We start from the raw sequence: 13,680 nt of genomic DNA, 5'->3' as shown, positions 1-13,680 counted from the left end.
CCCCGCGCCCCTCGCGTCCTCACGCCGCACCGGCTAATTTGATGCCATTCACGAATACTCTGAAAATACGCCGCGTCCTGCATCATATTTTCAATCCACTGTATCCCTGATGAACCTTTTATAGATCTTAACACTAATTTTACAAGATTTCATAATTATTATAGAGAGAATGAGGCGAGTTGTCCGGCGTCTCGCGGGGTGGAGGGGTGCACGAAGAAGGAAATCAGCGCAGCGGCATTCGACACAGACGTATGGAATATGGATGTGTGTGAAGTTAGTCGTACGGACGCGGTTTCTGTGGGTGGAAAATCGAGCTAGCTCGGTAGGTAGCTTAGCTTCGCTCTTCACTCGGCCGTTGTTCCTCTTCGAGGGAGAGCGTACGTCGCTTTGTTTTTTTTACAGCTGCTGATATCGAAGCCAGTCGGTCGACATTCCTAAGTCGGCGGCTTATGGCGCGAAGCAAAAATACCTGAGTGGTTCTGATGAATTGCTAGGGTATTATTTATTAGTGAGCGTCTACGTAAACATTACAATTAGTCGATGGTCAGAGGTATCCTGCATACTCAATGTCTACTTAATTTAAATTTATTATGTAACTATGCAACATCTTAGAATATAAGTAAGAACTATAAAATTATAATTAAAATTTAAAAACGATAAATTTATATATTTATTTAAATATAGATGTGTAAATATATACCTATAGTTAGTTATTACTTAATTGTAAAGTTATCTTGAATGACGCTAAAATAATTATAAACAGAGATTTTAATCTCTGACACTTAAGTCGTTATTATTCTTATAGTCACCACAAATAGGTTCGTTCATTATTTTACGATTCAATAAATAATTAGGTATTTGTCTAATACATATTTAATTTTAAATCTATGCGTACACCCAATCCTACTTGCCGGCCAAACGAGTCATTGACCCTAAATTCCTCACGTTGCATTCCCGCAGAAACAAAAAAAATACGCTCGTCAACGACGTCAACTTTGTAAAATATATTACGAGTTACGACTAAAGAACTTTTATTTTGATGTCAATAATAACAATTAACAGCGATCGATTCCAAGTTTACTAAAGATAAAAGCTTCAATCGTATATCAATCTTTAATTAGCCAAAATATATCGCAATGCTGTAGGAGGTTTTATATTATTTTATTCGTAAGAAGTGTTCAGTGTTTGCATTGGATTATTTTTATACAATATTTTTTAATAATTATAAATAAATAGTTTTATTACAATTATTTTCACTAAATAATTGTCACGATAAAATTGTTTACAATTTTAGTGACTTGTGTGTAACGTTTACTTAAAAGTATAACTCATAGCCAATGCCCAATTATTTAAAAAAAATGCACGTAAAAAAAAAGAAATCTATTTCGACAAATTTAAAGAAGTTAATGTTTTGAATAAGACTTGTTTTTATTTACGAATTGTCTTTAGTGCTATTGCCTGTTACTATGCGCGCTCCTCGTACGGAATAAAGGTATTCTGGCTTAGACGTAACCGTAGTCTATGGTTCATTTTAAAAATAAATCTGTCTAATTATATATATATATATATATATGTATATATATATATATATCGCTCTTATAAGTTTTTCACTGCCGAATAACATTTACTTAATATGATTTGAAGTGACAATATAAATAAATACAGGAATTTATATTTCATAACAGCTCAGAACAAATAATTTTTTAAATGTATCTTTTTAATTATTTCCTTTGTAAATGATGGGACAAGATGTAACTTACCTTCAGACGACTCGTCTTGTAGTTTCCTTTCAATAAATTAATTAAATAATAACAAAATATAGATATAAAAAATACTTATGTTTTTGTTGTTTCTGCTCTTTGCACTGCTCTAATCTTTTATACTTATAAGTCTATCTATAAGTTTGGTTTATGTTATAGAAATTATTGTGTAATTCAAATTAATATACTGAGTATTCCACAATTAAAAAACATAATAGTTAAATTAAAAATTACCAAATCTCGTTGAAGGTATCTTGGCATTTAATTTTTTTTTTTCAATAAATGCAATGAATGGAATATTTGCGTGCATTTAATTTAGATTTATGACAACCTATCCTAACATGTACACGCCACTGATTTTAAATGACATACTTTGATTGTTTATCGCGTATAAAATAATACAGTTTACAGTGCATGGGACGCATACAACAAAAATAATAATAGCACAAACATATTATTATATTTTACTTATAAAATACTCCTATACAAATAATATCGTCAATTTTCTTTTATTTAATAGTTATGCATTCCCTAAAAAAATATTTCAATTTATTATGATAATTAAAAAAAGAAACAATTATAAAATATTACAGCGATGCGCCAAGCAGCGAACATAATTCAATTTTTTATTTCTCATTGGGTTTTACTACCAATATTTGCAGTTGGAGTTAGGGTCATGTGTGGCCTTTAAAGCTATGGGTTATTTCGAACATAACCACCACATAGAAATTACGATATAAATATATAATTAATGTCCATTTCCCTGTCCTGTGAATCACATACGGCTCTGATTAATATTGCTCAACTATTGTCTGCTGTTTGGATAGGGAAGTTGTATTAAAAAAGTATATTTAAGTAATTTACACGTGTAGCAAAGCGAGCGGATAGCAAATTGTATAAGACAACTAATAGCGAAAGCTTTAAATCATTCTAAGCGGATTTTATGAGAACATTTCAAAAATCCAGTTTTATGTGAACAGTAATAATAATGGATATATCGATTTTTTCTCTAATCCAAGTACTTACGTCGCTACAGAGCCGTAGAGAAATTAGATCAAGCGCCCCGGTAACCGTAACCCTTTCAGTGAAAGTACCCTTCAATTAATTTTACATTCATTCGACCCTCTTCCCTAACAAAAAATAGATGCAGGAAGTGAAGGACGCTGAAGCAAGCCGAGTTTGACAGACAATATCTTGCCTAGACGAATCCGTTAAGCGATTCGCATCTCTATTGATAAAGGAATAAGGAATATGTTTTATGGTAATTAAAAAATGTATTGTTATTTAAATAGGGCAGCGTCCGTTATAATCCGCTCAGTTTATGTTTATCTAGGGTTGACGAAATATGTCACATAAAATTTGACAAATAAGTTTTTATTATGATCGATCAACTTGACTGCAAATTATTTATATTAGGTCAAAATTACCTGTCGTAATTTGTCTTTTATTAAGGACAGTCATAAAACGCGTGAAATATTTTTTATAGCTCATTTAAAAACTCGTCAACGGTAACAAATCATAAAATAGTTATGTTATAACTGATTACCTGTTAGGAAGATTTAATAAGGCTTTAGATGTTTTCGTCATCGACTAAGTGTAGGTATAATTTGTAATTCTTAAAAAGATAAAAAAAAAACTTTGATTATTACGAAATATAACATAGAAGAATGAAATATCTATTTTTTAAATTAAATCCCATTTCGTTGTAATAAATTGTATATAATTTTTAATACCAAGCAAAGTCTAATATTACGCTGACATTGCGCTTGTTACGTTTAGTGTCGATGACCTCACAGTCATGATGCCATATATTTTTTTTAAATATTTGTCGATGTAGTTTACTAAAAAATAATAATAAATAACAGTGTTATCGTAGTAAAAAAAAATAGATAATTAGCATTTTAAAGAGAAAACCATCGATTATCATTGATTTGAACTATTGTTTATCTGTGGTTTTTTTTAATTTTATGTTATATTAAATATGTTAAATGTTGTCTAAGGTCATAATTTTTTCGTGAGGTTTTGTACTTTAGCAGATTATAAAAATAGGTATTTCGACCATCATAAATTTTAAGTAAGATGTATGATAGAAATATTTCATGGTAATCATAAACCATAATAAATTGGTATTGCTTACGTCCTCAAACACACCTATTACCATAAAAAAAAATCTTACAACTACAAATACGATTATTATTATTAAACATAATTACTGAGCGACCCTAATTTTATTTTTCACACTTTGACATGTTATTTTAAATTTAGAATTTCGGAGCAACGTTGTTTTTTTTTTTAATAAACTGCATTATTCGCGCCCATAACTAGGGGAGCCACTGACTACCTACTAATTTGTCAGTATACTATGAGGATTACGCTCGTTACGCGATAGAAAGTTACTAATCCATTTTTTGTCCATACCTTTGCATACAAATGAATGGATTATAAAATAAGAACATTTCATTTATACTACTTTATTATTATGCTCATAGAAAGGTACAGATATTAAGTTCAGCATAATTTTACTATGATTGTCTGTTTACCATAGGATACCCTTCAATCCATGCGTAAAAATAGTCCCAACGGATTATTAAAAATATTAAAGGTATTTAATTGTAAATGTTTTAAATCACGATACGAAAGTTATGTCCTATGGAGATATCTGCTGTTAAATAAAAATATACCTTTTATGATTTTATGAAGCTTAATAATAAAATTACTGGGTGTTACATAAAAAAAATAACTATTGAAACTAAGGCAACGACTTAAAGTGCCCATGATTTTGTGTATAACGATATGAATTTCGAACATTTTGAATTTCGAAAAGTTTCCTTTCTAACAATTTTGTTCGTTGGAAACTTATCGACCGTCATTTAAATACATTTATTTTGAATTCTGTAGTTAATAAGCAATTTAAAATCTGTTAAATATTATTTTCGTTAAAATAAATAATATATTATTATAGTAGTTTTTTTTCCACAATATTCTAAATTCAAAATATAATTATTTTATTCAAATTGTCTTAAAAGACGAGATTTCGAATCGTTATTTCACAAGTTTCTTGTCAGTTTTATTAATGTTTCTATAAAATACGTTTCTTATTTTCGAAGGACATTTTGGATTCTTGAATTCACTGAGCCTTGAATGCTTACCAAAGTGTCTATTTTAATAAGCAATGTGTGTTTATATTTTACACCTTGCGTATGTTCCCACGCATTTAATAAGGGAATAATGCTTAGATGCTCCCATTTTTTTTGCGCCCAAATGTAATATATATATACAATTACTAATATTGATACCTTTTGTCAGTTCGTCATGATTTCGACACACCACACCTGCTGTTTTGCATTTAGTAAAGTTGCTTCGAAAAGTGATACAGTTATTTAAAATAATTATTTTAATACAATTGGGAATTGTTTTAAGAATAATATTTAAGTTCAATTTTGCCTCAAGAAATGTACGCTTACTTCACATAGACTTTATTAAAAAAAAAAACTTATCTGACATTTCTATGAAAATTATCATAAAATAATAAACCATATTCTTCAAAAAAAAAAACAAAACAAGGTAATTTTATTATCAATTGTTTATTTTTAAATTGCTGCAATTTAAATTGTAAAATGTTTCTACAATGGAAAATAATCAGGTTCAATATATAAACATCTTAACCCAAGATTAAATAGGGATTAAAAATGTCACTTAAAACAATACTAAAATTTCATCCGCGTTTAACAGTTTAAGTAATAAATAAAGCATAAGTACTTACAAGTATAGGCCGATAACGGTCATTTCATAAAATATAATCTTTTCATAATAAATGATTTTTCAAGCTCCGTTAGATGTTAGGCCGACTCGTGTAATAAAATAATTAAATTATTTTTGTTCTGACTGTACCTACCGGATTATTTACAAAAAGGCGTTTTTGTGCCTTCAAGTAAGTTCTACCTGATTATTTGACAATAAGTACGAGTACGGGTACGAGTTTAAAATGTCCTTAAAGTAATATACATACTTTTAAAATGTCGGAATTGTAACAATTTCTTACAGAGTACTGAATAAAAAAAAATTAAACATATTTTTTAACATAAAATATTATAAGTCATATTAATAAGAAATTGCATACAAATAATGTCATATAAGATAGTTTTAAAACTATTCTCTTTAGATAACATATGATTTATTACAGACAATAATTTATGAAATTTGCTATATTATTTATAACTCTCTAGAAAAATCTACGGAATTCTCCTATTGTTTTAATATAATATATATATATATATATTTATACATGGTATTACCTATCGAATGAAATAAGTCTATATATCCTTTAACGACGAAAAATAAAAAATACACAATAATTGTCTATGTTTACAAATAATATCTATAAGGTTAATATACATCGTTTAATATTTAATCTGTTTCTTTGGTTTCATAGAAATTAAAAACAAATACCACACTTATCTTATCAAATTAATTTCTAAGTGCTGCGAGAGTTACAAGAATTTTTCAAATCATATAAGAAATTAAGGAAAAACCATTATTAAAATTACATTTTACTACTGGGTGGTAGTGGTGTAAGTCTGGGTAGGTACCACTCATCAGATATTCTACCGCCAAACCGGAAAACTTAGTATAATTGTGTTTCAGTTTGTAGGATGAGAGAGCCAGTGTCACTACAGACACGAGTGACATAAAATCTTAGTAATAATGATCTTATCTGACCGAGACAGAGTTCTTTTCAGCCTTCTTATCGTTTTCGGTTTAGATATAAAATAGACACAAAATAACTAATTTATTAAAAGGTACAACTTTATACATCCTAATACTGTACAAGTCGATGCCATTTTCGTAGTACATATTTTAAAAAATAAAATCGATATTTTAAATATTTTTTTATAAAGGTACAAACTATTGGGTTGTGATATTTAAGCAAATATGTCATACGTTACAGCTTAAAATTACTACAGCATATATTAATAAATATTATACACCATACATCATACTTAGGGATTAACTCATCGTGTCAAAGAATCACTCCCTGATCATCAAAAAAATATATTACGTAAGACGAAAAATAAGCATGAGAAACATTCAAATAAAAAAAAAAATATTTAAAAATGGAACAAATAAATGGAACTGGCATAAAAATTAAAAACGTAATGATAAAATAAAATATTTATATTTGGATCTAAGAGTTCTATCTTACGTTAAATAATGTATAAATATAGGTACATAATAATCTTTAAAAACAGTTGTATTTTTCTATAACCGTGCAAAGGCTTCGCCTGAATTGATCTCATGTAAAGTACTAGCGAACCTCTGCTTCAGCAGTTTATTAATGACGATAATAGCACTCAAAAATAATGGAACTTTCTACCAGTGAAAAAAAAAAAAAGAATTGTATCATTAGTTCCGAAAATTAACCCCTACATATAAACAAATTTTAGAGTATTACAATATTAGTACAGATAACATATTATTAATAACCTGCAAAGTAATAAATACATAAAATAATATTCAAAAAAGAAACTTAATATCCCTCTGAGCAATATTTCAATTTTACGTCCAGAACAGAGAGTTATTTCTCATAAAGTGATTGTAAAGCCGGTGCTAAAAAAAATAGCATAATACGAATCCCAGTTAAGAGAAACAATGGCGCGAAACGACGTCACGTTTAGAACAAAGAGAACTAACCCTGCGATGGTCACAGTTTGTTTTTAAAAATATTTTCCATTTAATTATTCGAGGATTAACCAGAATCGACTTTAAAGTGATTTTAGGATGATTCTTTTATAACTGCTTGTAAAATTTTGAGTCTAATTTTCTTAACAGATAATAGATATATACAAATTTAAATTTTTATTTAATTGTACATTATTGACATACTCTGACGGGAATGGTAGAAAAGAGTACTGAGTTTCTTGCCGGTTCTTGTCGATAGAATCTACTTTCCGAACCGATAGTAGCTGTACATTTAATTCAACAATGTAACACCACGATTCAAAAGTGTTTTTATGAGCCTACTTGATTAAAAAATATTTTGATTTTGTTTTTGATTTTAAGCTTCAAACCTTCTCCTGGAATCGAACCCAGCAGTGGGACATTTGCTAGCGTTTATTGTTCTATATAATGCGTGAAATAAAAATTTGAAAAATTATTATACATTGTTAGTACACGTCGACGTTCGTATTTAATCATAATATTATATAAATTGGTATATATATTTCTAAGTTTAATTGGTTCTACTCGATGAAATGTATGGTAAGAGCCTCGCGCTTACTAGCTGGATGTTTAGCTGAAACAATAATTTTGTTTAATTCAATGTTGACAGATCCTTAAAAAGACCGGAACTTTTATATTCTGAGATAATTTGAGCATTTTTTAATAAATCCGAAACGTATGTCCCAGACTGAATTTTAACTACCCAGTTAGTCAATATAAAATACTAGTTTTCGCCCCCCACTTTGCCGTATTCCGTGTAGATACAAAGAAGGGGATGGAGTCGTAGATATAAAAAAGCCTCCCGTAAGGTTCAAACTTTATCAATTTCGGTTCACCGGTTTAGCCGTGAAAGCGTAGCAAACACGCAGACAGAGTTACATTTATAATAATAGTATACTATAGTTTATTATAAATTAGCCTTATTTGTAATGGTGTTTTTCTTAATATGGCGTATAATATGGAGAATTCGTAAATCAAAATATCGCTTGATTTAATCTTGTAACATAAAAACCATAACCTCAATGTAATCTCAGGCAGATATACGAAAACAAAAGAAATTGTTCAGTTAGAACAAGTTTCCGTATTATTATTTTTAGGAGGAAAAACCCGAGTAGCCAATATATCATTGATAAGTAAAGTGATTTGTTATATTATATTCAAAATATATTTAAGTTATTAGTAACACGAACGCCAACAGCGTTTCCCCCTGAATCGAAGTTTTGGTTATGTGTGCTAAAATGATTCGACACTTTTGTTATCATTGCAAGCAATAACACTAATTCATATTCATAAATTATGTAACATTTTTTTTAGATTAAGTTTTTTTTTTTTTTCTTTTGTTAAAGATTCAGTTTTTTAGGCACAGACTTTTCAACAACGTCGCTTCCCGCTGTCTGTACGCTTAACTTATCTTTTAAACTACGCAACGGATATTAAATTTCCTTAAAATTTATCAACAAACAGAGTGATTCAAGAGTAATGTTTATATGTACAGTACACGTATATTATAGTAGAGAAAAGCCGAAAAATTCAATTTCACCAGCCGGACAAATGTTCAGGGATATTTTTATGACTGTTTTGGAATCTAAAACTAGTATACCTATTGACTCTTATTGAATCCGTATAAAGCCGGGACGGGAACCAGTATATAAATAACTTAAAAAGCAGAATCTTATCTTTTTTTTTGTTCCTTATCGTATTCCTTATTGTCTATATTGTATTATCTTAATACAAAATTCAGCCTAATTAGCAAATAATTTTAACGTATTTTTTTTTAAATATATTGGCTTCGGCGCTACGCCAGAACAGACGGTATTAATATTAGTCTGGTCAAATCTATCTCTAAACTAAAACAATTAAAAGTATTTATACAATAATCGCAGTCTAAATATTTAAAATAGGGGTTAAAGTATAGTGACATCTTTAGTTCTGTATTTGCTTAGAACTAAAACTATTTCATTTTTTTTTTAATAATAAATCGGATATCTTACTTCTTAGTATACAGATATTCATACATATGAATTATTCGTTTTTATTTAAATACGAAGCAGTCAAGTACAGTATAAGTGGTTGATACGAACATATGTCCCTTTACTTTTTGTAATTTAACAATAGTTTTAATACGACTTATCAAAGGCTTCAACCATATTAAATTAGACTAATGATCCTACAGGATCATCTATTCCAGGAAGTGCGGTTGAGTCACTCGGTATAAGGGCCGTCATCCTTCGACGGCAACGCTATGATATTAAATGTTCTAAGATAACCTAATTAGGGTATTAATTTAATTTATATCTAAATGTATGTCAGATTTTAATTTAAAATATAGTCATAAAAATATATATATCATCTAGAATACATTTATAGTATAATTTAATAGTTTCCGTCTACAGTTGCCTCCGTGGGTGAAGGGATTGCTCGTAGGTATATATTTTTCTGTACCCCTATCAAACATCTATGCAAAGTTTCATAATTATCGGTTTAGTGTACGACGTAAGAGCGTTACAAACAAAATAAAACCAACTTAGGGAGTTAGAATAGTTTACATACGTAATTTTAAAACTAAAGATTAATGTAACATTTAGTTTATTAATACGACGGATAAAACGGCGCGACGCACCGCATCCCGTGGCAGGTTATCCTACATTCGGGCGTCCTCGATCCCACATTATCTGGCACTGACCTTGCCGTGTTCCGCCCTTATCGACAGCTCTGGCCGAGCTGTGACGTCACTATTACTCTAATTGCCATTATCTGCTGTTCTGGCAACATTATACTTTTTTGTCAATTGAATTAATAGATAAAAAAATTATATGAAGTATAAAGTTTGTTATACGTCGTTTTAATTGAATTTTTTTTGTTAGAAATTAATGCGTAATTAAGGTTTAAATTTTCAAGTGATTTAGTTCGATTAATTACTTCAGAATTCAAATGATAAAAACAAAAATTATCGTCGTCAAAATAAAATTTTAATTGATAGGAGACAATGTTACGAGATTATTGTTTCAAGAGACCTCTGGTGTCCACTCTGATACAACTAGAAAGTCGCAAGCGTTCACTTGAAGTTCAGTTATAACAACAATAACTAATTTATGTATTTCTATCATAATAAACAGAGTATTATCTACAAAAAAAAATACAAATATCTAATTATCATATTAATATATATTTGCTTTGTATTAATTATATTATGAACCGATATGGCCAAGTTAGAACGCGTGCATCTTAACCGATGATTGCAGGTTGAAACCCAGGCAAGTACCACTGAATTTTCATGCGCTTAATTTGTGTTTATAATTCATCTCGTGCTCGGCGGTGATAGAAAACATCGTGAGGAAACCTGCATGTGTCTAATTTCAACGAAATTCTGCCACATGTGTATCCACCAACCCGGAAATTGGAACAACATCGCCGAATATGCTCCAAACCTTCTTCTCAAAGGGAGAGAAGGCCTTAGACCAGCAGTAGGAAATTTACTGGCTGTAACTGTCTTTGTTTTTCTATTAATAATATACAATAAAAAAAAAATTACGGTAAATAAATTCTATTTTGATATAAATATAATAATAATGTTCATTATTTTTCAACATTATGTATTTTTCTAGATATGACTGGTAAGTGTTATCTGTAATAGACTAATTACTTATTCATGGTAAACATTGCGAAATGCTGTCAAAAATACTTGCGAATTGTAAATATCATTTTTATTCAATGGAAATGTCAGCAATTCAAATTTAAGCTAAGCTTAAAATATAGCAAAATAATTCAAATTTGATAAATTTTGGGACCAAAGGAACACTACGTATAAAATCATTTTCTACGTATTTAATCTAACTTTGAGATAAATTAACCGGAAGTTCCGCTGTTTTAAGAACTTTATGTATTTAATGGTTTAGGTATTTTTTCTCATTTGATTCTTGATTACGGCTGTAGTCAAATTAGCCTTCGATAGACATTAGACGCTTTTCGCATTGACTGTTGTTACGAGCTGGAAAGGACCATTAAATAGTTCTTATTACTAATATTGACAGTTTTCACATTCAACACATTTTGCAACCTACTATTTTTCATCCAATTTTATTAAATTAATTATTATTAGAAAATTCTATGTAATTATTGTAGTCAATTCATTTAATTATGATATTTTCAACAATATCAGAAAGTGGGTCAGAAATCCGAATAGGTATCTGACTATGCTAATAATAGTAAATTGAAATACCTGGTCATCGAGGTTGTTTGAATTTGACTGGACCACAGATGAAATCCAAAGAAAAATCAAATAAAATCAAAATACTCTTTATCGTACACAAATAAACACAAGAAGTGTTGTTCACAATTTTTTTAAATCATTATTTCTGGTGGTTATTTGTCAATTTGTAAAACTGCAGTACCGGTCTTAAGCTGAACACGATAGAATTAGTTAAAGTTGTTGGGTTTTCCTGAGTTGAGGAGTTAGTGTATATTATGATAGTAGGGTAATGGGAAGTGCTCTTGTGTTTATGGACACATTGGTGTATTATAATTTCTCCGACACGATTACCAATTAGTCGCCAAAATTCGGTTTGAAGGATTTTTTTTCAATAACTTGTAGGCACGTAGCTAAACCGTACACAATCCATCATTGTTAATAGCTACTATTGTCCCAGTATTTTGCTGACTCGTAGAGGATTCGTAACTTTGATACGAAGACTATATGAATTACAAACTTATTCACGGATCACGCTATTTTCAGACATGATATGTTCTAGCAATTTCGAGCTCTATTTCGATATTTCATATGAAGTTAATTATTGAATTAATCTTAGTCCAGTAAATGTGAAATATATATCAGACTCAATTGCAAATCTGAGTCTAGATTGAATTTTCCAGCGCCACGCTCTCTACCCGCTAAGAAATCATGATGTTTGCGTCACTGAATTTAAAAATAAACAGTTTCGATAAAAGATAAATAATTGAATACAACGACCACTCTGTTGGGATTCCTCCAACTGCCTGTTCAGACCTTATCTATCTATGACTAGTACTTGAGTTGGTTTCAAACGTAAATGATAGTCGAAAACAATCAATTGAACCACGTTATTACTGAGTACGTTTTTAATTTTGTCAATTATATTTAGATTTGATATTTTCTTTGGTAGTGCCTATAGCTTAATTGTAATTGATAAAGCGCAAAACTACTGATTTTCAAGCCGCTTCAACTCGCTAGAATATAAACCCGAATGACGATTCAAGCGCTTTAAATAGCCTACTTGAGTAAAGTATTTCTGTTTTAAATCGTGACCATCTTTTTTAATCAATGTTTTTATATTATTCTTTCAAATATAAAATTTATATGGAAGAGTTTATTTGGTATGAACATTAAAATTGTTAAATTGTATTCGATATTTGAAATTACTGAGAAATTTTGTGCGATAAAGAATCTAGAAAAAGAGCTGTATAATATTCCCTCAATAACGTTACGAAACATTTCACACTAAACCGATAAGCTAGCACAATATTTGTAGGAGCCGGAAATCGGAGGAGTGGCCGCCTTCTAGCACTATTAGTTTACGATAGATTGTCTGAACAAACGCTACTTGATGATTAGTAAACTCCGATAAAGGGTTCATTCATACTGCAAGTTTTACTGAACTCTCTGCTCGGAATTGACGCTTTTATTAAAACGACTGAAGTCTATTACGCAATTATATTTATATACATTGCCTCGATGGTGTAGTCGCTGGGTTTAAGGGATGCAGATACCCAGCAGGCCCTGGGTTATAATCTCTATTCGAGTTATAATAAGTTATAATATAAAGTTACTCAGTTTTTCCGTTAAGAGTTTGTCAGTATTAGCCCAGAGTTTGGAAAATGAAAGTGTTTACAATTCAGTACGTTTTCAGTTTCACGTCAGATGGGTCGTGCCATTGGCTTATACGAATCCACATAGTCGAAATCCTAATTGCTTACAGATAAGTAAAATAATACAAAACAAATATGTAATAATAAACAATTTATAGATAATTAATTATATAATATATATTTGCGTTTTAATTGAAGGTCGCGGGAAGCCGCTGGTTGCGGGCTGCTCAAGACCGGTCGTTGTGGCGATCTTTGGGGTAGGCCTATGTCCAGCAGTGGACATCCTTCGGCTGACAGAGAGAGAGAGAGAGAGCTGATTTATGGTAACTTTTTTTTATTTTAGTTTGTACTTAACATTATA

Source organism: Vanessa tameamea, chromosome 16 (genome assembly GCF_037043105.1).
Source record: "Vanessa tameamea isolate UH-Manoa-2023 chromosome 16, ilVanTame1 primary haplotype, whole genome shotgun sequence".
NCBI classification, from domain to species: Eukaryota; Metazoa; Arthropoda; class Insecta; order Lepidoptera; family Nymphalidae; genus Vanessa; species Vanessa tameamea.
Note: the sequence above shows the minus strand (reverse complement) of the source record.